This window comes from Cherax quadricarinatus, chromosome 79 (assembly GCF_038502225.1).
Source record: "Cherax quadricarinatus isolate ZL_2023a chromosome 79, ASM3850222v1, whole genome shotgun sequence".
Classification (NCBI taxonomy): Eukaryota; Metazoa; Arthropoda; class Malacostraca; order Decapoda; family Parastacidae; genus Cherax; species Cherax quadricarinatus.
The window spans coordinates 8,142,326-8,167,811 of NC_091370.1; the positions used below are offsets into that span (position 1 = coordinate 8,142,326).

The following is a 25,486-nucleotide window of genomic DNA, read 5'->3' on the forward strand; positions in this document are numbered from 1 at the left end:
CGTACACAAATACACTCACATATTCACTAGTAAAATCTTAAAAGTTAAATGAAGAAAGTCAATTAACAAAACGCTGGAAAACATCAAAAATAGTGTTAGGTTAATGGATACATATGCAACTAATGCAACATTTTATTGCAGCAATGTTTCGCTCAAGGAGCTTTGTCAAGCAGTGACAAAGCTCGTGGAGAGCAAAATGTTGTTGCAATAAAATATTTCATTACTGTCACATGTGTTCTTTTACCTAACATACTGTCTGTAATGCTAGCAACTTTATTACAGGGAAAATAGTGTTAATATTTAATGAAAGGGATATAGAGGCAGCAGGGATAAACAAGCTGGTATCCTTGACATGCATACTATCTGAAGTAAAGTATAAGATAATCACAAGGCAAGTGCTGAACCACCTTCACAAAACCAGCTACATTATCTGGCTACCTTTTGATTTTTTATAATCGTGTTCATATTTTTTACTTGTGGACATTATACCACCACTGCAAATCATGATGTTTGTCTAATAAACCATACCCCCGGCCGGGATTGAACCCGCGGTCATAGAGTCTCAAAACTCCAGCCCGTCGCGTTGTCTAATATATGTTTACCTGGAGTTTACCTGGAGAGAGTTCCGGGGGTCAACGCCCCCGCGGCCCGATCTGAGACCAGGCCTCCTGGTGGATCAGAGCCTGATCAACCAGGCTGTTGCTGCTGGCTGCACGCAAACCAACGTACGAGCCACAGCCCGGCTGATCCGGAACCACAGCCCAGCTGTTTTACCTTTTTCTGTACACATATTTAAAGGTAGTAACTAATGTATAGGTGTTTCTGGTAGACCAGGCAGACACCAGACGAGCCCTTTGATATACCTTTACCTTTGAAGAGTTTCGAGAGTTTATCTACTTTCTGAGCCCGGCCACGGGCCAGGCTCGTCTGGTGCTTGCCTGGTCAACCAGGCTGTTGCTGCTGGAGGCCTGCTGCCCCACATATCCATCACAGCCTGGTTGATCTGGCACCTGTTGAAGATACTTGGCCAGTTTCCTCTTGAAGGCTTCCTGACTTTGGGAGTAGAAAAACGCTCGGAACTCACTAAAGGTGTATCGTTAACACGATGTTTCGGTGATAATTTTTATCACTGACGACTCCTAGGTCTCTTGAGTTTTAATATTTTATCGCAAAATTTATTCTCATTATGTGCCCTTCTTTCACTTTTTTTCTGTTTCTTTTATATTCTATCCAGGGCTTCTTGCAGGGATATGTAATAATTTTTCTTATCTTCCATACAATATTTATATTATCCGCTAACAAGCCGTTTTTTTTTCCATTCCTACAGAAAGATCGTTTGCATACAAGGCATCTACATACGAAAATGCTGTGCTAATGGGAGATTTCAACTGTAGACAGATTGACTGGAGCAATTTGACAGGAAATTTACAGTCAAGTGACTTTCTTGATACGATTCAGGATTGTTTTTTAAAACAGTTTGTGACAGAACCAACTAGAGGAAATAACCTGCTTCACTTGGTTCTTGCCAGCAGGGAAATGCTAATTAATAATCTTGAGGCCAATGATGAGCTTGAGGAAAGTTATCACAGATCACTCAGTTTTAGTATTTCAATGAATTCCCCTAATAATGGTAGTCAAGTCTCTGTCCCTGACTTCCGCTTGGCTGATTTCATAGGGCAGAAAAATTACTTGGGTGGGCTGAACGGGAATGACCTGACTATAGGTCAGGTAGGTGGTGATAATTGCCGATATGACGTTTTCCAGGGCATAGTTCTAGCTGCTCAGACAACTTATGTTCCAAATAGGGAAATCAGATCAAACAAAAATGATCCTAAATGGATGAACAATACATTAAAACATCTCATTGGCCAAAAGAGAGGCATATACATATAGGCAAATCAAAAGAGGAGAGGGGAAATTAAGAAATCAATATATTCAGTTAAAGAGAGAAATAAAAAAGGGAATAAGAAAAGCAAAAAGAGATTATGAGGTTAAAGTTTCAAGAGAATCGAAGACTAACCCAAAAGGGTTCTTTCAGGTATACAGAAGTAAGATCAGGGACAAGATAGGCCCACTCGAAAGTTACTCTGGTCAGCTCACGGACAGTGATAAGGAAATGTGTAAAATTTTTAACACATACTTCCTCTTAGTTTTTACGCAGGAAAATACTAGCGATATTCCAGAAATAATAAATGATGTAGAACAGGATGATAAACTATGCACGATTAGGGTCACAAGTGACATGGTCCTTAGGCAAATAGATAAATTAAAACCTAACAAATCCCCAGGCCCTGATGAACTGTATGCAAGGGTTCTAAAGGAATGTAAAGAGGAGCTTAGCAAACCTTTGGCTAATCTTTTCAACATATCACTACAAACTGGCATGGTGCCAGATAAGTGGAAAATGGCAAATGTAATACCTATTTTCAAAGCAGGTGACAGGTCCTTAGCTTCGAACTATAGACCAATAAGCCTAACCTCCATAGTGGGAAAATTTATGGAATCAATAATTGCCGAGGCAGTTCGTAGCCACTTTGAAAAGCGTAAATTAATCAACGAATCTCAGCATGGTTTTACGAAGAGGCGTTCCTGCCTTAAGAATTTATTAACTTTTTTCACAAAGGTATTTGAGGAGGTAGATCATGGTAATGAATATGATATTGTGTATTTGGACTTCAGTAAGGCGTTCGACAGGGTCCCACATCAGAGATTATTGAGGAAAATTAAGGCACATGGAATAGGAGGAGAATTTTTTTCCTCGATAGAGGCATGGTTGACAAATATAGGCAGCAGAGAGTTTGCATAAATGGGGAGAAATCAGAGTGGGGGCACGCCACAAGCTGTGTTCCACAGGGGTCAGTGTTGGGCCCCCTGTTGTTCACAATCTACATCAACGACATTGATGAGGGCATAAAGAGCGACATAAGCAAGTTTGCCGATGACACCAAAATAGGCCGTCGAATTCATTCTGACGAGGACATTAGAGCACTCCAGGAAGATTTGAGTAGACTGATGCAGTGGTCGGAGAGGTGGCAGATGCAGTTTAATATAGACAAATGCAAAGTTCTAAATGTTGGACAGGACAATAACCATGCCACATATAAACTAAATAATGTAGCTCTTAATATTACGGATTGTGAAAAAGATTTAGTTCTGATTAGCAGTAATCTGAAACCAAGACAACAGTGCATAAGTGTTCATAATAAAGCTAACAGAATCCTTGGCTTCATATCAAGAAGCATAAATAATAGGAGTCCTCAGGTTGTTCTTCAACTCTATATATCCTTGGTTAGGCCTCATTTAGATTATGCTGCACTGTTCTGGTCACCGTATTACAGAATGGATATAAATGCTCTGGAAAACGTACAAAGGAGGATGGCAAAGTTGATCACATGTATCAGAAATCTTCCCTATGAGGATAGACCGAGGGCCCTGAATCTGCACTCTCTAGAAAGGCGTAGAATAAGGGGGGATATGATTGAGGTGTATAAATGGAAGACAGGAATAAATAAAGGGGATGTAAATGGCGAGCTGAAAATATCTAGCCTAGACAGGGCTCTCAGCAATGGTCTTAAGTTGGAAAAATTCAGATTCAGGAAGGATATAGGAAAGCACTGGTTTGGTAATAGAGTTGTGGATGAGTGGAACAAACTCCGAGTAGAGTTATAGAGGCTAAAATAGAGGCTAAAACATTGTGTAGTTTTAAAAATAGGTTAGATAAATACATGAGTGGGTGTGGGTGGGTGTGAGTTGGACCTGATTAACTTGTGCTACTAGGTCAGTTGCCGTGTTCCTTCCTTAAGTGAATGTGACCTGACCTGGCTAGGTTGGGGCATTGGCTTAAGCCAATAGGAGACTTGGACCTACCTCGCATGGGCCAGTAGGCTTGCTGCAGTGTTCCTTCTTTCTTATGTTCTTATTTGAAGCAGTGTTTGGTCAAGCACTGAGCTTGGTGTGGGTTAAGTCTCGGCTCCTAGGCCCCGCCTCTTAATCACAACGGTCACTCTAAACTGCAGGCATCATGGGCTCTGTCTTACCCACTCTTAAAACTGTGGTATAGAGTTCCACAAGTTGCTAACCACTCCTACACTACTCCTTTTTTTTTGTAACTTCCCTGAGACTCATTTGCGTCTTTAGCTTCTATGTATCTTTCCTCCCTAGTCCTGTACTTCAGTCTGTCTTTGTTTTATCGAGTCTTATGAATATCTAGTATATCGTGATTATGTCTGGCTCTTCTCTAGTGCTGTAAGGCTTAGCTTAGCCTTTTTTCGTATGCCATTCCTCTTAGCTCTGGAACTAGCCTTATAGCGAATTTCTAGATTTCCTCTAGTTTCTGAAGATGAGTATTGAGGTGCGGAATTTATGCTGGTGCTGCGTACTCTAATAGCTGTGATATTCGTAATATTAAGAGTCCTGGAAACTGGCACGTGTACGCAGACGTAGCTATTGTCCTGATATACGCATTTGTTGATATGCTTTATGTGTTTGTGCTTGGGAGGGAAAGGGGGCAGAGAGGCACTGGGAAGGGGGGGGAGCATACTCTGGCACAGGCCCACCCTACCAAAATAGGCCACCACGTGTTACGCAAAAGGGGTAAACATCGAGGCACTGGCCCGAGAACGAGATAACAAAGAAACGCATGTTAATAAAAGAAACAAAGACGTATGTCAACAAGAGAAGCAAACGTCCAACAGAAAAAAAAGTCAATAAGAGGAACAAAAATGTCAAACAATAGGAACAGTTACACATGTCCATCAAGAGAAACTAAGAGATGCATGTTTAACACAAGGAACAGAGCGACATGTACACAGATACATGTCTAATTCTTACGTCCAGCAAAAGAAACAAAGATAAATATCTAATAAAAGAAGTAAAAGACACATTTCCAACGAGAAAGCCAAAAAACAAGTGCCCAACAAAAGTAACAAAATGAGCAAAAGCGTTTCCATACGTGTCTAACAAAAGAAACATGTCCAACAAACAGCAAACAAAGATAGGCACTTAACGAGAGATGTACAGAGGCACGTATCTTACGATATAAGTAAACAATGGCACGTGTTTAACAACATAAACAAAAACTTGTTTAACAAGAGGTAAACAAAAACGTGTTGAACAAGAGGTAAGCAGGGATACCTGTCCAGTAATGAAAACAAGGGTCGTGTCTATACACGAAACAAAAACCCGTCACTAGCAAGAGCTAAAGAAACATTATTATGTAAATTCTCCAGCAGTAAGTTGCTTGTGAAAGATATTTATATTTTGCGCCTATGGGCAGAAAACTTTTTTTTTTTTTGAAAATACTAAAAAAACTAACCCAAATTTTGAGTTAAATAATGAGTTAGGTTGGGTTATTTTTTTTTTCTTTTGCTCACCGAAAATAAGTTTATCCCCATAGGCCCAAAATATCACTTTTTCCAGTGCTCGTCTCATTTAATATTGTAAAATTTACATTACGAAACACAGAGTAGCTAAATGCTAATTAAAACCATTTTTTTATCAATTTTGAGCATAAAAAAGACGCTTATTGCGAAATCCTCGTATTATTATAGATAATAAACATGAAGTTATAACCTAACTCCACTCAGCAGCTGAAATATTGAAATTATTATTATTTCTGTAGGTATTACTATTTTTATTAGTAATAGTAGTATTAATTTTATTATATATATATATATAATATATATATATATATATATATATATATATATATATATATATATATATATATATATATATATATATATATAGGGGTGGTATTTATGTTTGTGTTTTCTGTCAATGTATTATGTTTATTAGTAAAAATTTCATATAGAATATAAAATATAGGGGGTGGTAGGAGAAGAAAATATTCTAACAGCTCCGGGGAGAAGTTTGAGTTTTCCCTGAGGTACGTTTATTGTCTTCTCTGAGGATGAGGATCCCCATAAAGTTCTAGAGGTGGTACCTCCCTATATAATTATTAATATACGTATATATATATATATATATATATATATATATATATATATATATATATATATATATATATATATATATATATATATATATATATATATATATATATATATATATATTATAATATGGCTGAATGTCTTAAGTACTACACGCTTTGATGCAGAGTGTGTAGATTCGAATCCTGCTGTGGACTGACAGATAATGTAAACACATAATTTCGCCCGTTTGTGAATTGTTAAGCATATGGCAACTATACTGGCTTTTTGCAGCTTCCTTTTCTGGAGTGACTGATTAACAACCTTCGCTGTTGGGTGTTACATGTCTTCTTTCCCCCCACTCTCTCTCTCTCTCTCTCTACACAGGGCTTGACAAGGTTAGATTAAGGATCCCTAGCTTTATTGGCAAGCTATTTACAAGTTAAGGATTCCTAACTTTATTGACAAGCTAAGAGCTGTTGCCTACATCATCTCATTTGAAAGCATTTTTATTGTTATGAGACATACAAGTAGGGAACAGGATAAGTTGGAGCCATCTGTGGACCAGCATTTTCATTTGATCAACTGACTTTATCTCGTTGACATCATAATGCTGTACGAATGTGTTCCAGACTTGAGTCATCCTGGGGATAAATGATCTCAGATGAAGTGATGTTCTGGAGAAGGGTACAGCCAGAGTGAAGTGCTGCTTTCTGCCCGTCTTGTGGTATAGAAGCTTGCTTCTTGCTGTCCTCGAAGTGGATCCAAGTGTGGTACTTTGACAATATTGGCCTTGTACATAACAGTAAGGCCACCCACATCTTTCCTGTGTTGAAGGCTCTGCAGAAATGACAAATCTATCCAGCATTGGTCCCGAGAGATGAGACATCTTGCTCTGTTCTCTACTCTGTCAAGGAGTCGCAGATGAGAGGGGGGGGGGGCAGACAAACCAAGAAAGTAGAACATACTAAAGGTGTGAGCGTACTTCTGCTTCATACAGAATCTTGCAACCCCTACTGTCAAGCAGATGCGAGATAAGTCGAAGTGCTGTATGCTTCCTGGCTGCCTTGTTTCATGGTCAGTTTGGAGTCAAATTTCACCCCAAGGATATCAGATTCTTCCCCAGGTACCAACACTTTACCATTCATACTTACTACTGCTCCGTCATTACCACTGTGGTGCCTAGAGACCATCATCATTTGTGTTTTCTCATGTGCAAATGTTACTTGCCGTCGGTTTCCCCAAGCTGATACAGCTCTGAGCTGGTGACTGATGTAGCTTAGAGAAGCTGGCATTTCTTCTCTTGGATGAGTAAATGTCGGTGTGAAGTCGTCTGAATATGCATGGGATTCTGGTATGAGATGAAGAAGGTCATTGAAGTAGACATTCCACAACAATGGTCCCAGCACGCTTCCTTGTGGAACACTTGCCCCAATAGGATGTCTTGTTGATTCTGTTCCATTGAGAACTACCCTTAGATATCTACCATGAAGGTAATCACTGAGGAGACGTAGCGTAGAGCCTGCAGTTCCCAGTGCTTGCAGTTTTGCGAAGAGGCCCTGGTGCCACTCTAGGTTGAAAGCACCAGCAATGTCCAGTGCTACCACACAGCTGACTTTGGATTCATCCAGTGACTGGTGCCATTTAGTGGAGAGGCTTAACAACAGATCAGCAGCAGAGTAACCTTTCCTGAAGCCATATTGACGGTCACAAAGTAGTGAGTGGTAGTCAAAAAACTGTCATTTGTCTTGAGATTATTGTCTCAAGGATCTCTCTCTCTCTCTCTCTCTCTCTCTCTCTCTCTCTCTCTCTCTCTCTCTCTCTCTCTCTCTTACTCCCCTCCTTGCACTCTTTTTCCACACTAACAATAAACACAATTTACATTCTCCCTACCCTCGTATTCCATTGACTAATTTTTGCCTCTTCCCTCGGGAAGTTCCCAGACATTATTTAAGGTCTAGCTGTGAATTTAACAAGGTCGTTCACCAGCATTTGCACACTGCTGCTACATTGTTTATTATCTGGCATATATTATTTCGATCATCTCATCTTGATCTTTGTAAGTCGAGACTTAAACTACAGCTATTGGCAAAATATTTTTTTTGGGAAAAACACCAGAACACAAGAATGAAAGAATACTACGGTGTCCTGGTCACAGACCGGGCCGCTGGGGCGTTGACCCCCGAAACCCTCTCCAGGTACACAGTAGGCTTATTGGCCCATGGTACGTAGCCAAAAATCCTCTAGGTAATAGGCCTAGGCTGGAATTCAAATGGCGTACTGCCAGTTGTAGAAAAAATATATACACGTTGGAGAACCACCTTTTACTTGAACGTTTAGTTTTGTTTAGAGCGAAATGTTCCAATAAAGGCTTGCTCTGGAACGTGTTATTCTTTACTGGAGGCCTTAGCGTCCTACCCACTTCTGGAGAGTGGGAAGCTGTGTACTTGCACACAGACATTAAGACAACAACCCTCGAGAATGGAGAATTACTGCCACTTTCTCTACACTGTGCCACGGACGACTACAAATGAAACACCAGGACCGCAGCAGCAGCAGCAGGAGTGTGTGTGTGTGTGTGTGTGTGTGTGTGTAAGGAAGAATACGATGTATTCACGACTAGTTCCGGAGTCAACTTACTTCATCATCAGGACCTGTACAAAATCAGAGATAATAATTTTTAAATTGTAAGAACCAGATCTAAACGTATGCTAAACATGCAAGTAAAAGTAAATTTGATGATGAACTTATGATCAAACCAGATTGTTACTTCTGGCCGTACGCAGTCCATCGTACGAATCACACCCCGGCTGATCAGGAACTGACTTTAGGAACTTATCCAGTTTTATCTTGAAGGCAGCAAAGGGTCCTTAGCAAATCTCCCTTATGTATGGTGGGAGGCTGTTGAACAGTCTTGTGCCCCTTACACTTGTGTTGTCTCTGTATGTAGACAGTAAGCCTACTGCTACTTCTCATAGTCTTCCCTTGGAGCGAGTTTGTTGTGGGCCTAGTTCCCCTGAATGCCCACCAGAGGGCATTGCCTCAAGTTAGGCATACGCAGCCATGCCCCGGGCTCACTCCTAAACCTGCGGCCTTCCAGTTAACAAGCTCCCCTCCCGGACTGGTTTCGGCACACCTCGCACACCAGCTTCAGTGGGTTGTGGCCCGGTGGTCTGGTGGCTAAAGCTCCCGCTTCACACACGGAGGGCCCGGGTTCGATTCCCGGCGGGTGGAAACATTTCGACACGTTTCCTTACACCTGTTGTCCTGTTCACCTAGCAGCAAATAGGTACCTGGGTGTTAGTCGACTGGTGTGGGTCGCATCCTGGGGGACAAGATTAAGGACCCCAATGGAAATAAGTTACAGTCCTCGATGACGCACTGACTTTTTTGGGTTATCCTGGGTGGCTAACCCTCCGGGGTTAAAAATCCGAACGAAATCTTATCTTATCTTATCTCACTGCCCGCTGTGAACCCCATTATTCCAATAAAGACGAAGTTAGTCGACGGCTGTATAACCTACCTCTGCGCTAACCGGCAAGTTACGAGATCAACCCAAAAGGCAGTTAAAACATGTACTCATAGCACCCCTGCTGTATATTGGGTGTATTTACAGAGATCTTCCGTCCTCACAACAAAGCCAGAGTGTAACTTTCATTCAAATTGCTCTCTGTAACCAAACAACTGCAATAAACAGTTGTATATAAAATTATTAATAAACAGTTTGTATATGTAGTCTGATGAGTATATCACTGCTGACATATACACCAAAAGCAACAGTGTATGTACACCTGGAAGTTACACAGTCATATTTTATCACCCGGGATGAGTTCATACATCATGATGTAATCTGTCAGACTGAGCTGGGAGACTCGACTAGCCCTTCAAGGAGATGATGCTTTAATGCTGGTGAAGGAACCCTGACCCAGCGAATTAGAGCTAACGAGTATAGCGCTTTCCAGTGAATATAATAATTAATAATAATAATAAAGTCAATAATGGGACGTAGTAGTATTACATTCATGGGAGACAGGTTCAGTCCAAGGAAAGGATGGGCAGGTCCAATTCCTTGGATCAAGAGCTCCTCACCGACCACATGGAAATTGTCTTGAGGGCAGTGGTTGTAGTAGTATTAGTATTGGTAGACAGTAATATACAGTGACCATTAAGATATTATTAACAACGAGTCCTGTAGCAGGCTTGTAATGGAGTTTTGGTGTGAGTTGTAAAGTGATTTTAAGATAACCGTCATTAAATGCAGTGATATGTACCGCTATCTTATTCCGCACTCCGCTTTATAATACATGTACGTAACTTTCCTACTGCAGAGAATTTTAACCTATCCTTATTTTGCTACGTTACTTTCCTCAAGTGAATCCCAACGTCAGTTTCTTAACGCTCCCTGTAAACTCACATAAAGTAATTCCTTTAAGTTAGGTTTGGTTAGGTTAGGGTAGGTTAGATTGAGTTAAGTTGGGTTAGGTTAACATGAGCTGGGTGAGGTCAGGGTGGGATGGTTTAGGTTAGCCTAGGTTGGGTTGAGTTTGGTTGGGTTAGGCTGGGTTGGGTTGGGTTGGGTTGAGTTAGATTAGGTTAGGCTGTGTTGGATTAAGTTTGGTTACATAAGGTTACGAATATATGAAACCGTATAGTTAACTACGTATAAGCACATTAAAAAAGAACCCATGACACGTCTGGCAAGGCGAAGTTTGAGCTGCACCAGGAAACATTCACATCTAAACGCCTATCACTCATGTGAGAATGAGATGCAGATTCTCATAAAATATATCCTACTGGTCTGGCATGTTTACATGTTAATGTGCAAGGTTGGGAAGTATCACTATATCCTTGACTGCTGCAACAAAAATATAATTATATTTGCGACTTATAGGTCACTTGCCTTGGTAGGAAAAAAAGAATAAAATATAGTGGAAGTTTTCATGGTCTGGTAATTAGTGAATCTTATTATTATTATTATTATTATTATTATTATTATATTAATGGGGAAGAGTGAAACTCACTGAGGTCATACAGCTCCTGGAGCTTAGAAGGTAATCAGGTTCAATCCAAGGAAGGGGAGGATAGTTCAAATTCCCTGGATCAAGAGGCATCCAGGGCTCCTCTTTGGGGAGGAAGGGTAGTGAAGAAAAGACGTTACACATTATTTTACTAGGGCAACGTTTCTCTGTGTAGAGCTTCATCAAGTGATAAAGCTCTACACAGGGTGAAACGTTGTCCCCCCCAAAATTTATTCCGTAGCGTCTTTTCTTAACTGTTGTAGACAGTTTGCTATTGTAAGTTGATTAAAGTACAGTTGTGTGAGTGGGAATTACCCGACACCTGAAGCCATCTGCTGCCTCACACACACAAAAAAAAAAAACATTTTTTTTAATAATTTATTACAATACAGGGAAAAAAGGGGATACAAAAACTTTACTGATATTAACCAAGATAATTTGATGTGTGAAACAAGGAAAATGTTTTTTGTTCTTAAAATATATAGTTAAGCTTTATCTCAACATCATATAGCAGAAACATGTATATGAAATAATTATGAAGAATGTTATGATAACCAGCGCAAACTTCATCCTTTTGTTCACAAAAGAGTGACTTGTAGCTCAGTGGTGACGCCTTTACTTGATAACCGAGGAACACGGGTTCAATCCCTGGATGCTACTCATACCAGTCGGTATTAGCCGGACTGTTATGAGTAGCATCCAGGGGGAGGTGGTAGTATACCTTAGGTATGAGCTTTGAAATGAGTTGAGGTAGGATGTTATCATACAGTATCACATTAAATCATATATTATCATAATCAAAGATTAGCCTGAAGAAGACACAGCATAACAAACTTTTATCGGGATAAGGTGTGTTCTGTTAGAGCTTTATCAACTCATAGCTCTAAAAGAACGTAACTTAATTATCGTCATCAATATGCCATTTGGATCAAGCTCTTAAAATTGCAAATTCAAGGGCATAAAAAAATGGATAACCCTGGAATAGTAACATCCGTGAAGTATTGAAGACCAGGGTCCTCCTCTTTCCATAAAGACGCACTCCTATATAATGAGATACACGCTGGTACTGTACGTATATGAATTAATATAGAGCATGTGTTTAAGGCACATATATACCCAGTCAAGGGGCAGAAAGTCTGTATATTGCTCATTGAGGTCCCTCAACCCAGATCTCTGTAACCAGCCTCGTAAAGTACAACACTCGTTTTCTTACAAGGTTTGTGAACGTCACTTTATGATAGATTTGAGCCGAGGGTGTGTCCACATGATATCCCATCTGTTTATTGTTCTAGTCCAACGATGCTTGACTACAATGACGGTCACATCATCCAGAGCTACTCCAGTACTTCAGTGAAATATTTAAATCTCAAATATAGGTGTATTCGAACGAAGGTTTGGAGAGACAGGCTTGCTGATGATTGTGCTGCCGCCATTTTGAAATGCTTTAATTAACAATTGATCAGAAGCTTAGCTAGGTTGACATGGGTCCCTGTTCTTCTTATCACCATTATTATTTGGTATTGCCGAAAGGGAACGTTTAAGTGATTGCCGGATTTTTTCTTGTCATTTTCTTCCTCCTACTTTTTGTGTTTATCTAGCTCATAACACGAGGCCTCATCTGGCCGGCTTCAAGTTTTCCATGCTGCCGTAAGGCAACTAGGGCAAAATTCTTGGAACAATTGGCATGTGCAGGCTCTTTAAGACCAGAGTTATAGAACCAATTCCCAGCATCCTGGCATGGGCCCTACAACTTCAAAACCCTCTGCAGCATAGTTTCAAATCTTTAAAAATGCCTCCTAATTTATCATTTGTCAGTTTTGTGTAAAATACTGAAATTTATATTCCTGTTAAGTCACGTTAAATATATCTGAGTCTACCCCTTCTAAATGGCTTCAGTATTTAATAGCATGGTCAGGACAACATTCATTAACCCTATGAGTGGCCGTCACGTAGATCTACATTTTTGATGTCAAGGTCCCTCAGAGAAGCTGTGAGTGGTAAATTTTGGCCTAGATATTAGAGAATGGTTCTGTGCGGTGAGTGTGCACAGTATAAAAAAAATCTTGCCCCACGTGGTGCATGATGGGAAAAACAAAACTTTGACCTTGTGCTTGGTTTAAGTTTAGTTTTTTGTGAGGGGAAAATTTGTCATTATAATAAATTAGTTTATAAAATTTGAAATCGTTGGAATCTTAACTGTGGAATGCTGCTTCTGATCTACTTCAGATATTCAGCCCTGAAGTGTTATTAGGCTGCATAAGTCCCAATTTGCCACTTTCATTTGTGATAGTAGCTTCTATTTGATAATTAAAGAATGCCTGATCTTATCGGCTTCAAAATATTTATTTACGTTGATGCATTCCATTAGGATTATACCCTTGTGTTGAAGGCCTTCATTAAAGGGAGTTTGGCCTTCACTTCGAGCTATACATATTTTAAATTTTCACTTTCCTTATATAAATTTGTTTCCATGTAATATTTTTTGCATTGAATTTTGACTGTGCAGGTATTATTTTACCAGTTTATAGGAAAAATATATTAAATTGGAATTTCTTACAAAAAATCTATTATTTTTTAGGATTGTAGTTAATTTTAAATAGAATATAACTGTAAAAAGAAATCAAATATTGAAAAATGCGAATCCTTAAATAATGTACAACTTTATGCTAATGATGGTACCTTGTTAAGTACAGTATTATTGTTCTCTAATTTTCACTAGAGTTTTCGTTTATAACTACAGAACCCTTCATACGATCGACTTCAAATTTCCAACCCTGGTCAATGATTATTAGGTAAAGGTTCATGGAGCAACTGACAAGTGTTGGTGCCCTCTGCTCTATTTTATAAAGTCCATTGCCGAAATTGGTTTCTGCGATAACTTTAGAAAGCCTCTTTTGATTGGCTTCAAAATTTCAATACTCTTGGAATTGTTAGTAAGTGCCATTTTGATATCTATAATTTTGAAATGCTATAAAATTACTGTGCATGAAATGACTGTAGTATGCCTCAAGACATAATGATGCTGGTGAGGGGCTCTTGATTCAAGAAACTAGAATTATCCTCCTCTTGGATCGAATCTGAATGCGTTCCATTCCCCAAACGCTCTAGGACTTACGGGTTCCCTGTTTTTTTTCTGATTAAAATAAAACATGAATGGAATCTATCTTTAATGGCCGATATATTTTATGAAATGTATTCAACACTTTTTGAGTTAAGGTATTGAAGTGGATTTTTAATTCTGTGCAATAATTGTAGTGCTTTCCTTAGGAGAATTGTTTATTTTTTATTAAAACATCGGCCGTCTCCCACCAAGGCAGGGTGGCCCGAAAAATAAAAAACTTTCACCATCATTCACTTCATTACTGTCTTGCCAGAGGCGTGCTTACACCATAGTTATAAAACTGCAATATTAACACTCCTCCTTCACTGTGCAGACACTGTACTTCCCATCTCCAGGGCTCAAGTCCGGCCTGCCAGTTTCGCTGAATCCCTTCATAAATGTTACCCTGCTCATACTCCAACAGCACGTCAAGTCCTAAAAACCATTTGCCTCCCTTTGCTCCAATCTAATATGCTCACACATGCTTGCTAGATGTCCAAGCCCCTCTCACACAATACCTCCTTTATCCCCTCCCTCCAACCTTTCCTAGGTCGACCCCTACCCCGCCTTCCCTCCACTACAGATTTTATATACTCTCGAAGTCATTCTATTTTGTTCCATTTTCATTACATGTTCGAACCACCTCAACGACCCCTCCCCAGCCCTCTGGATAATAGTTTTAGTAATCCCACACCTCCTAATTTCCAAACTACGAATTCTCTGCATTATATTCACACCACACATTGTCCTCAGACTTGACTTCTCCACTGCCTCCAGCCTTCTCCTTGTTGCAACATTCACCACCCATGCTTCACACCCATATAAGAGCGTTGGTATAACTATACTCTTGTAAATTTTCCCTCTTTGCTTCCATGGATAAAGTTCTTTGTCTCCACAGACTCCTAAGTGCACCACTAACCTTTTTCTCATCAGTTCTGTGATTCACCTCATCTTTCATAGACCCATCTGCTGACACGTCCACTCCTAAATATCTGAATACATTCACCTCCTCCAATCTGATATCCAGTCTTTCGTTACCTATTTTTTTTTATCCTCATCCCCTTACTCTTTCCTATATTCACTTTTAATTTTCTTCTTTTACATACCCTACTAAACTCATCCACCAACCTCTGCAACTTCTCTTCAGTATCTCCTAAAACCACAGTGTAATCAGCAAAGAGCAACTGTGACAACTCCCACTTTTGGTTAGATTCTTTATCTTTTAACCCCACACTTCTTGCCAACACCCGAACATTCACGTCTCTTACAGCCCTATTTATATATTGAACAACCACAGTGACATCACACATCCTTGTCTTAGGCCTACTTTCACTGGGAAATAATCTCCATCTCTCCTAATTACTCTAACCTGAGCCTCACTGTCCTCGTAAAAACTCTTCACTGCTTTCAGTAACCTACCTCCTATTCCATACATTTGCAGTATCTGCCACATTGCCCCCTATCCACCCTGTCATATCTGGAGTCTACCTGGAGGGTATTCCGGGGATCAACGCCCCTGCGGCCCGGTCCACGACCAGGCCTCCCGGTAAATCAGGGCCTGATCAACCAGGCTGTTACTGCTGGCCGCACGTAGTCCAACATACGAACCACAGCCCGGCTGATCCGGCAACGACTTTAAATATCTGTCCAGCTCTCTTGAAGGCAGCCAGAGGCCTATTGGTAATTCCCCTTATGCTTGGTGGGAGGCTGTTGTTCCAACATACGAACCACAGCCCGGCTGATCCGGCAACGACTTTAAATATCTGTCCAGCTCTCTTGAAGGCAGCCAGAGGCCTATTGGTAATTCCCCTTATGCTTGGTGGGAGGCTGTTGAGCAGTCTTGGGCCCCGGTCACTTACGGTGTTTTCTCTTAGTGTACCAATGGCGCCCCTACTTTTCATTGGGGGTATTTTGCATCGCCTGCCCAGTCTTTTACTTTCGTAGGGAGTGATTTCTGTATGCAGATTCGGGACCATTCCGTCTAGGATTTTCCAAGTGTAGATTATGATACATCTCTCTCTCCTTTTCTAAATCCATAAATGCTACAAAAACCTCTTTACCCTTATCTATATACTGTTCACCGACATGTTTCACTGTAAACACTTGGTCTACACATCCACTACCTTCCCTAAAGCCTCATTGTTCATCTGCTATCCTACTCTCCGTCTTACTCTTAATTCTTTCAATAATAACTTCTTAGGAGAAGTCTCCTTGATTTTAGGTTGTGGCGGTTTTAATGTGTCGATTTTACTAAGCAAATTTGTTTTCGTGAAGTAACTGAAGAATGTCTCTTCCGATCATAAATAAATCAGTGGTTGACTTTATTGGATTATCCTATGTTAAATCTACATATTTTTTATGGGACCATTGAGATCTGTGTGCCCTCAAGACCACTATACAAAAAGTTTGAATGTTATATACCTGAAGCCTAAATAACAATTACTTGTTTACTTTGAGTGTCTCATCCAAATATAACTTCAACACTGATGACTTCACAATGAGGCTTCCGAGTGGCTTTAAATTTAATGTAGTGATACATTTCAGGATTACGGTGGTCTTTCTGAGGTGACAAGGGTATGCCTCTTCAGTTTGGCTTCAGAAATGGTGTTTCTTAATGGAAGGTTTGAGTTAGCTCTGGGTTATGTCCCAATTTTTCATTTTTGTTGAAATTGGGATATTAGTTTCCATATACAAATAACCCGCACTTAAGAGAGGAAAAGTGATGACATTTCGGTCCGACTTGGACCACTGACAAGTCACCATTGACAAGACAGTGTGACTTGCCAGTGGTCCAAGTCCAACTACAACGCCGTCATTACCTTCCCCTCTCCTAGGTACTGGTTATTTGTGTATTGTTCCGGCCACGGTATTGTATCTTTTTTATTCATAATTTTCCATGTGTTAACTTGTGAATGTTTTTTGATTCGCTTTAAATCTTCATCTAATATTTAACTGCATAAGAAACTTATGTCGTACTTTGCACTTATCTTATTACATTCAGTGAGGCACAGGGGGCTGGGGTTATGCAAAACGGGGATACATTTCTCGGATCGTGCAGCGATCGAAATACATCTAGTTATTAATATAAAGGAATAACACTAAATTCTCAAGATTATACATCACTCGGGAAACGGGAGACAGGAGAAGGAGGGCAATTAAGTTTCATCCGAGATAGGGAAGGGTAACCCCAGTTCTTTGAATCCAGAGAGAGACCTTCACCAGAATCAAGATATACTCAGCTTCCCGTAAAGAGGCATGAATTCCTACGCAAGGCCATAGTGCAGGATTAATATTACAGGCAATTATAATATTAATGCGAAAGCAGGGATCATAGTGCCTAGGAAATGGGAAGTATTCACGAGTTATTCTGTAGCTCCCCATTAGTTTCTCACGGTCTCTTATTTTTTTCCTAAAACAAGATATAGCTTAATTGCAGTGTAAAGAAACATACTTATGCACTCACATTTCGTTGTTTTATTATTAAAAAAAGTACATGTTTATAGTGTCACTTTCAAGTGACCTGTACCTCAACAGCAATGGTGAGCTTACAGCTGAAAGGACACGGCTTCGATTTCCGGGCTAAGCAAGCCTTATGGACACGTCTTGCACCTACTGTCAATGCTCACCTAGCAGTAAATGGGTACTTGGGTGACAGCCGACTGCCGTTGGTAGCATCCTGTATATGACAGCTTGTCATTATTAATACCTATTCATAATAGGAAACATGCAGATCAACAGAGGAGAAACTACAGCATCTTTAAACAACCTCGGGGACACCCTGAAGGTACTAAGTACGTGTGATTGTGATCGCTGAACCGCAGCAGAATAATGTGTACACAAGCTGCATGTGAATTAACAAGCACTATCACAAAACCACCTGATACACCTTAATCTAACCTGGTAAAGGCTTTCAACAAATGTTTAGGCCTACCTGGAACCTTGTGTAGTGTATGACTTGCTGCTTAACAAGTTGCCACTAATGATAAGGATGATTCAGGACTGTAAAAAAATTCCCACAAGCCTAGCCCTTCCTGTTTGGTCAGTGTTGAGTGTCGCACCTCAGTGCTTCTGCCAAAACTATCGTACAGCATTCGAATTTATATACAATCTGATCAATAATTTTACTATGCGCCTCTAAGTCAGCTAGTCTCTTAGTTATTGTCTTACATAACAACGTTATTATATACCAGTTCATATGAAGCATGTAATATATAGTTAATGAAAGAGTCCTTTTCTGGCGGTGGCTGACAAACTCACAGGCTGAGGTGTAGAAAGTTTGCCATGTGGTAAACGGTAACTGACTGGAACTCCACCAGCAACTTGGGTTCAGTATATGATTCTTTTATTGGATAGTGGGAAATTTGTTATTGGGTTCTCGCGTGCTTGGAGTGCGGCCGCCAACAGTTGTGTAACACTTAAGTACCTATTTAATGCTAGGTGAACATGTGCTGCAGCCTGCAGGTACAGGCATACGTGGCCACATTATAGTCTCGCCTAGCCGGAATATGGAACCCTGCAGTGGGTTGTGAGCTGAACATAATGACCATTGAGCTATGGGACTCGCACGGTCAGAAGCAAGTGATAACCTTGAAGCAACATATCCTCATTATATATTATATACTACAATTTGTATAAAAAATAATATATATATATATATATATATATATATATATATATATATATATATATATATATATATATATATATATATATATATATATATATTATAATGTGTGTGTGTGTGTGTGTTCTGTTTCTTTATAATGGACTGATAGTCCCTGGTGGACCGAACATCTTCTCAATAAATGGTATTAACTGCATATTGTGTCTTGTTCGCATGTTTGTAGGTATACTTCAACACTGACATACATTGACCCATTTACTAAGTTAACGTTATTGACCTAGTACTCAACATCAATTCATAACACTTCCAGTATTTTTTTCAGTATTTTTTTCAATTCCAGTTTTCTTTATTTTAAATTTGATTGTGTTAATTTATGTTAAATTATTAACCTAATATTAGGTTACGGATGAGTTAGGTTGGGTTACTTGGGGTTACAACCCTTAAAACATATTTATTCATAAAAATACCAGCGATACCTCTAGCAGCGAGGCAACGGAAGGAAGCAGGAAACCTCAAACTTTTGAAAAATTATCACTTACGGTGCAAGAATGAGCTGTCCCTGAAGGAAATCATAATTATTCATACAACTCCACATCATGTCTGTTTTTTTTACTGTGCTTTATATATATATATATATATATATATATATATATATATATATATATATATATATATATATATATATATATATATATATATATATATATGCATGCGCAAAACTACCACGGGGGGAGTAGAATGATAGCTCTAGGCCTTTCGTGTTGCAATCAACACATCATCAGGAGCTTGCAAAATTGCAGAAAAGAGGAGGGTTTCAAAGAAAATACTTTCCGCGTTCACTGGAGTGAGAGAGGTAGAAAGGAGAAGGTACCGGAAGTGCCCACAGGCACAACAGCCAGAAGGATGAATATTATAGCATAAGAAAAATCCCACAAGCATTGATATTGTAACCTGAACGAAATTAACGTAGCAATAAAAAATTCAGTCATATTCCGCTATGACAACAATAACTTTAAATACGTATATAAATATTGTCTGCGACATAGACAATATCAAGTCATAAAAACCATTCATCTCCACTCGCTCCTATCTAACACGCTCACGCACGCCTGCTGGAAGTCCAAGCCCCTTGCACACAAAACCTCCTTTACCCACCTCCTCCAACCTTTCCTCGTTCCTTCCACTACAGATTTATACACTCTCGAAGTCATTCTAGTCTGTTCCATCCTCTCTAAATGTCCAAACCACCTCAACCCCTCCTCAGCCCTCTGGATAATACTTTTAGTAACCCTGCACCTCCTCGTAATTTCCAAACTATGGATTCTTTGCATTATATTCATACTGCACATTACCCTCAGACATGATATCTCCACTGCCTCCAGCATTCACCACCCATGCTTCACACCCATATAAAAGCATTGGTGTAACTAGACTCTCATACATTCCCCTCTTTGCTTCTATGGATAACATTCTTTGTCTCCACAGACTCCCCAGTGCACCACTCACTTTTCCTCTCGTCAAATCTGTGATTCATCTCATCTTTCATAGACCCATCTGCTGATACGTCCACACCCAAATATCTGAATACATTCACCTCCTTCATACTCTCTCCCTCCAATCTGATATTCAATCTTCTATTTCCTATTTTTTTTTTGTTATCCTCATCACCTTACTCTTTCCTATATTCACTTTTAAATTCCTTCTTTTACATACCCTACCAAACTCATCAACCAACCTCTGCAACTTCTCTTCAGAATCCCCCAAAAGCACAGTGTCATCAGCAAAGAGCAACTGTAACAACTCCCACTTTGTGTTAGATTCTTTATCTTTTAACCCCACACTTCTTGCCAACACCCGAGCATTCATTCTCTTAAAACTCCATCTATAAATATATTGAACAACCACGGTGACAGCACACATCCCTATCTAAGGCCTACGTTTACTGGGAAATAATCACCCTCTCGCCTACATACTCTAACCTGAGCCTCACTATCCTTGTAGAATCTTCACTGCTTTCAGTATCCTGCCTCCTACTCCATACATTTGCAACATCTACCGCATTGCCCCCCTATCCACCCTATCATACCTATCATACGTACACAGTGTATGAAGTGCACTGTGTACGTCGCGTGGAGTGAATATACGAACCTTTCTAGGGAAGTCCATTACTAATGAAGGACCTTTGATCCAAGAAAGTGAAGCTATCCCTCCTCTTCCTTGGATCAAATCTGATTACTTCCTATTTCCTGGGCGACGTATGATCCCGATAAGAATGTAGGCGTGCTGATTGCCACGCTGTTGAAGCAGAATTGCCCAAACAAGCCGCCTTTATGTATACTCTGATGTGTGTACACTGAGTAATATGTATGCGTGGACGAGTACCGTATTTTCCGGTGTGTAACGCGCACGACAGAAGAATTATAGCTTTCAGTCAGTAATTATATTTAAGGGCTAATTACCCTCTTACTTGTCGCTAAAGCGTAACCCAAAGCCTACTCTTGACCCCTACCCTTGAGCATATAAGGCGCAGGATGATTTTCCAAGACTTTTTGTACATTTTTTCCGGCATATAAGGCGCGCCTTATATGCCGGAAAAATAATATATGGCGAAAAATAATCCATGGCGAAGTGGAACAGAATTCTTCCGTAAGCCATGCATGTTGTAAGAGGCGACTAAAATGCCAGGAGTAAGGGGCTAGTAACCCCTTCTCCTGTACATATTACTAAATGTAAAAGGAGAAACTTTCGTTTTTACTTTTGGGCCACCCTGCCTCGGTGGGATACGGCTGGTGTGTTGAAAGATATATATATATATATATATATATATATATATATATATATATATATATATATATATATATATATATATGTATATATATATATGTCGTGCCGAATATGTAAAACTGGTCAATTAGCAAGAACTCATTTAAAATTAAGTTCTCTCTAAAATTTTCTCTTATACGTTTAAGGATATATTTTTTCATTAATTTTAATGTAATTTTTTTTAATTTTGCTCCAGAAGAATCTTAGAAAACTTACCTAACCTTATTATATCAAGAAAAAATTATTTTAGCCTAACCCAACTAAATATATTTTAGATTTGTTTACAATAATTTAAAACTAAACAAACACAGTGAAATATATTTTTTTCGTTAGGTTCAGAATGGTTTTGGCGAAATTATTGCATACACAAATTTTCGCTTGTCCTATATGGCAAGATGAGCGTTGCTATTTAAGCCAAGATCACAAGTTCTGCCTATTCGGCACGACATATATATATATATATATATATATATATATATATATATATATATATATATATATATATATATATATATATATATATATATATATATAAAACGGCATTATTCCACCGAAGCAGAGTGGCTCCAAAAAGAAAAACAAAAGTTTCTCGTTTTGTTTTCAGTAATGTATACAGGAGAAGGGGTTACTAGCCCCTTGCTCACAGCATTTCAGTCACCTCTTACGACACGCATTGCTTACAGAAGAATTCTGTTCCACTTCCCCATGGAGATAACAGGAAATAAACAACAAGAACAAGAATAAGAAAACAGAAGAAAACCCAGAGGGGCACGTATATATATGCTTGTACATGCATGTATAGTGTGACCTAATTGTAAGTAGAAGTAGCAAGACGTACCTGAAATCTTGTGTGATTATGAGACAGAAAAAAGGACACCAGCAATTCTACCATCATGTAAAACAATTACAGGCTTTCGTTTTACACTCACTTGGTAGGACGGTAGTACCTCCCTGGGCGGTTGCTGTCTACCAGCCTACCACCTAGTATATATATATATATATATATATATATATATATATATATATATATATATATATATATATATATATATATATACATATTTCTTTCAACACACCAGCCGTATCCCACCGAGGCGGGGTGGCCCAAAAGGAAAAACGAAAGTTTCTCCTTTTACATTTAGTAATATGTACAGGAGAAGAGGTTACTAGCCCCTTGCTCCTGGCATTTTAGTCGCCTCTTACAACATGCATGGCTTACGGAGGAAAAATTCTGTTCCACGTCGCCATGGAGGTAAGAGGAAATAAACAAGAACAAGAACTAGAAAGAAAATAGAAGAAAACCCCGAGGGGTGTGTATATATATATGCTTGTACATGTATGTGTAGTGTGACCTAAGTGTAAGTAGAAGTAGCAAGACGTACCTGAAATCTTGCTTGTGTATGAGAAAAAAAAACACCAGCAATCCTACCATCGTGTAAAACAATTACAGGCTTCCGTTTTACACTCACTTGGCAGGACGGTAGTACCTCCCTGGGTGGTTGCTGTTTACCAGCCTACTACCTTTAATATATGTATATATATAATATATATATATATATATATATATATATATATATATATATATATATATATATAATATATATATATATATATAATATATATTTATAATATATAATATATATATATCTATAATATATAATATATCTATAATATATAATATATATATATATAATATATAATATATATATAATATATAATATATATATATATAATATATAATATATTTATCTATAATATATAATATATCTATCTATAATATATATATATATATATATATATATATATATATATATATATATATATATATATATATATATAATATGGGGTTCACCTCAAGTACAAATTGTGGATCTTCAGATCCTCAGTCCAGCTCTTTCTGTTGAAGTCGTAAATAGTGATTGGCACCAACGTCTCTAAGGAAACACTTTCCTAGTAGAGATAATACTTATTATTCTGTAGAGCGAGTGTTCAAATGTAACTCACAGAATAGTGTAGCCGCACACGACGAGTGTATCCACGTGTATCATAGCTCATCTCAGCCAGCATCCACAAGGGTTCTGGCCTTGACAGGCTATTGAACTCTGGTCCCCCCACTTGCCCTATGAATCAGGGGCCTCAGGGATGCCGGACCCCTGGCGTACATGTTTGCCAAGCGGACATATAACAAGGTAAAAAAGGAGCCCATTTGATTAATTGGACACTTGGGACACGCTTACACTAGCGTCAACACCAGTGATCTTGTAGGACACGCGGTCGTGTTTGTAAACAGTGGTGGTGGTGGTGTTGTGGTTGGTGGGGGTTAATGACCTTTGGACGCTGTGTAGTTGTGCACTGGTGGTGGTGGTGGGGGAGGAGGAAACAGTAGGAATCAGGGGAAGAGGATAAGAAGGTTAAAGAGAAAGTGGGAAATAATGAGGTATATGATGAGGAGGAAGAGGTGGAAATATGTAACACTGTTGGGGTTTATTGGGTTGTCAAAGATTAATTCAACATAATTAACCATTATTAAAGTTGAAAATTATGTACGAAAACTTAATTAATATTTAAGAGACAAAATTAGAAGGATCGCTATGGTAGAGATGTTAAGAGGCAGCGAAGGTATATATTAATGAAGGAATCAAGGAAGAAAAAGAATTGTAATGACGGAGGAAAGGCAGAGCAAGACACCCCTTAACACATCGAGATGGTCACTTCGATACGCAGTATATAAAGACATGTATGCGGTTTTTAAGACATTGAGACGTTTCGCCCACCATGGGCTTTATTGATCCATATAGTGACGGAAGTCAGGCGCTGGGAGAGAAGGGACGGGGCTAACGAAGTTTATTTAGGCACAGAGGCACATAAATTCAATTATCATACTTTAACAAATGTGTAAATTACCTAGGATAACCCGAAAAAGTAAAAGTGATGGTCATGTTTTATGTGGGAAAAATTAGCTGTGTGAGAATTTCGGAAACTGTAAAGGTTGCGTTAATTTACGCTATAATGTTGGTAATGTTGAGCGAATTAGGTTAACAGGTTTATTATGCACCCTATACCCATCCTGCGGGGGTTGGTAGTAATATATTACAAAGACACACAATGGGTCCAGGAATTCTGAACAGCGTAGGTACGTTAGTACCCACGTTAGGAACCACTAAATGCTGGCCAATGGGAATTTCAGAGGCGGGACCAGGAGCTAAGTCTCGAACCGCGCAAACGACATAAAGATAACAGTTTCAAAACCAGAAATTACACCAGTCTGTCTAATCGCTATCGGCTATCAGTGTCATAAGGTGTTAGTCATATAAAGACTGAAGATATGAAATTCGCTGGCAGGATAGATAATGTTAGTAATATAGTAAACCCGCTAACAGGATTTATAAGGTTTGTGAACCTGCTGGCAGATTATAATGGATGAACCCAGCACCAGGATGGACAAGGTTACTGAACTCTCCAACAGAAAAGATGAGGCTCTGAACCCGTTCGCAAGCTAGGCTAGATTAATTCTGTGGCAGGATATACAAGGTTACTGAACTCGCTGGGCAGGCTAAGCAGAGTGAACCCAGAAGCAGGATAGACAAGGTTATTGAACTCGCAGGAAAACTAGGCTAGATGAATTCAGTGACAGGATATACAAGGTTAGTGAACTCTACTGGAGGTTAGGTTGGATGAACCCAGTAACAGAAAAGACAAGGTTAGTGAAGTAACTGGCAAGCCTAGTTAGATGAATTAAGTGGCAGTATATACAAGGTTAGCGAATTCGCTGGCAGACTGGGCTGGATGAACCCAGTAGGAGAGTCTAAGGTTAGTGAACTTGCTGGCAAACCTAGCTAGATGCACCAACTCAAAGATTCGCCTCAAGGTAGCTGGCTGGCTGAGCCAGATGTTTTGTTTCATTTATATTCCCTTGAGCCTTGAACTATATTTAGAGATTTCAAGTAACTAAAGATAACTTGAACTTTTATCTTATCTAATATTAATGTGT

At 39.2% G+C, this 25,486-nt stretch overlaps 1 protein-coding gene across 4 annotated transcripts in view; it reads right to left on the reverse strand.

The window, feature by feature from the left end:
- The window catches only part of REPTOR (repressed by TOR), a 292,030-nt gene that overhangs the window by 163,654 nt on the left and 102,890 nt on the right, over positions 1 to 25,486 (reverse strand). The window lies entirely within an intron of this gene.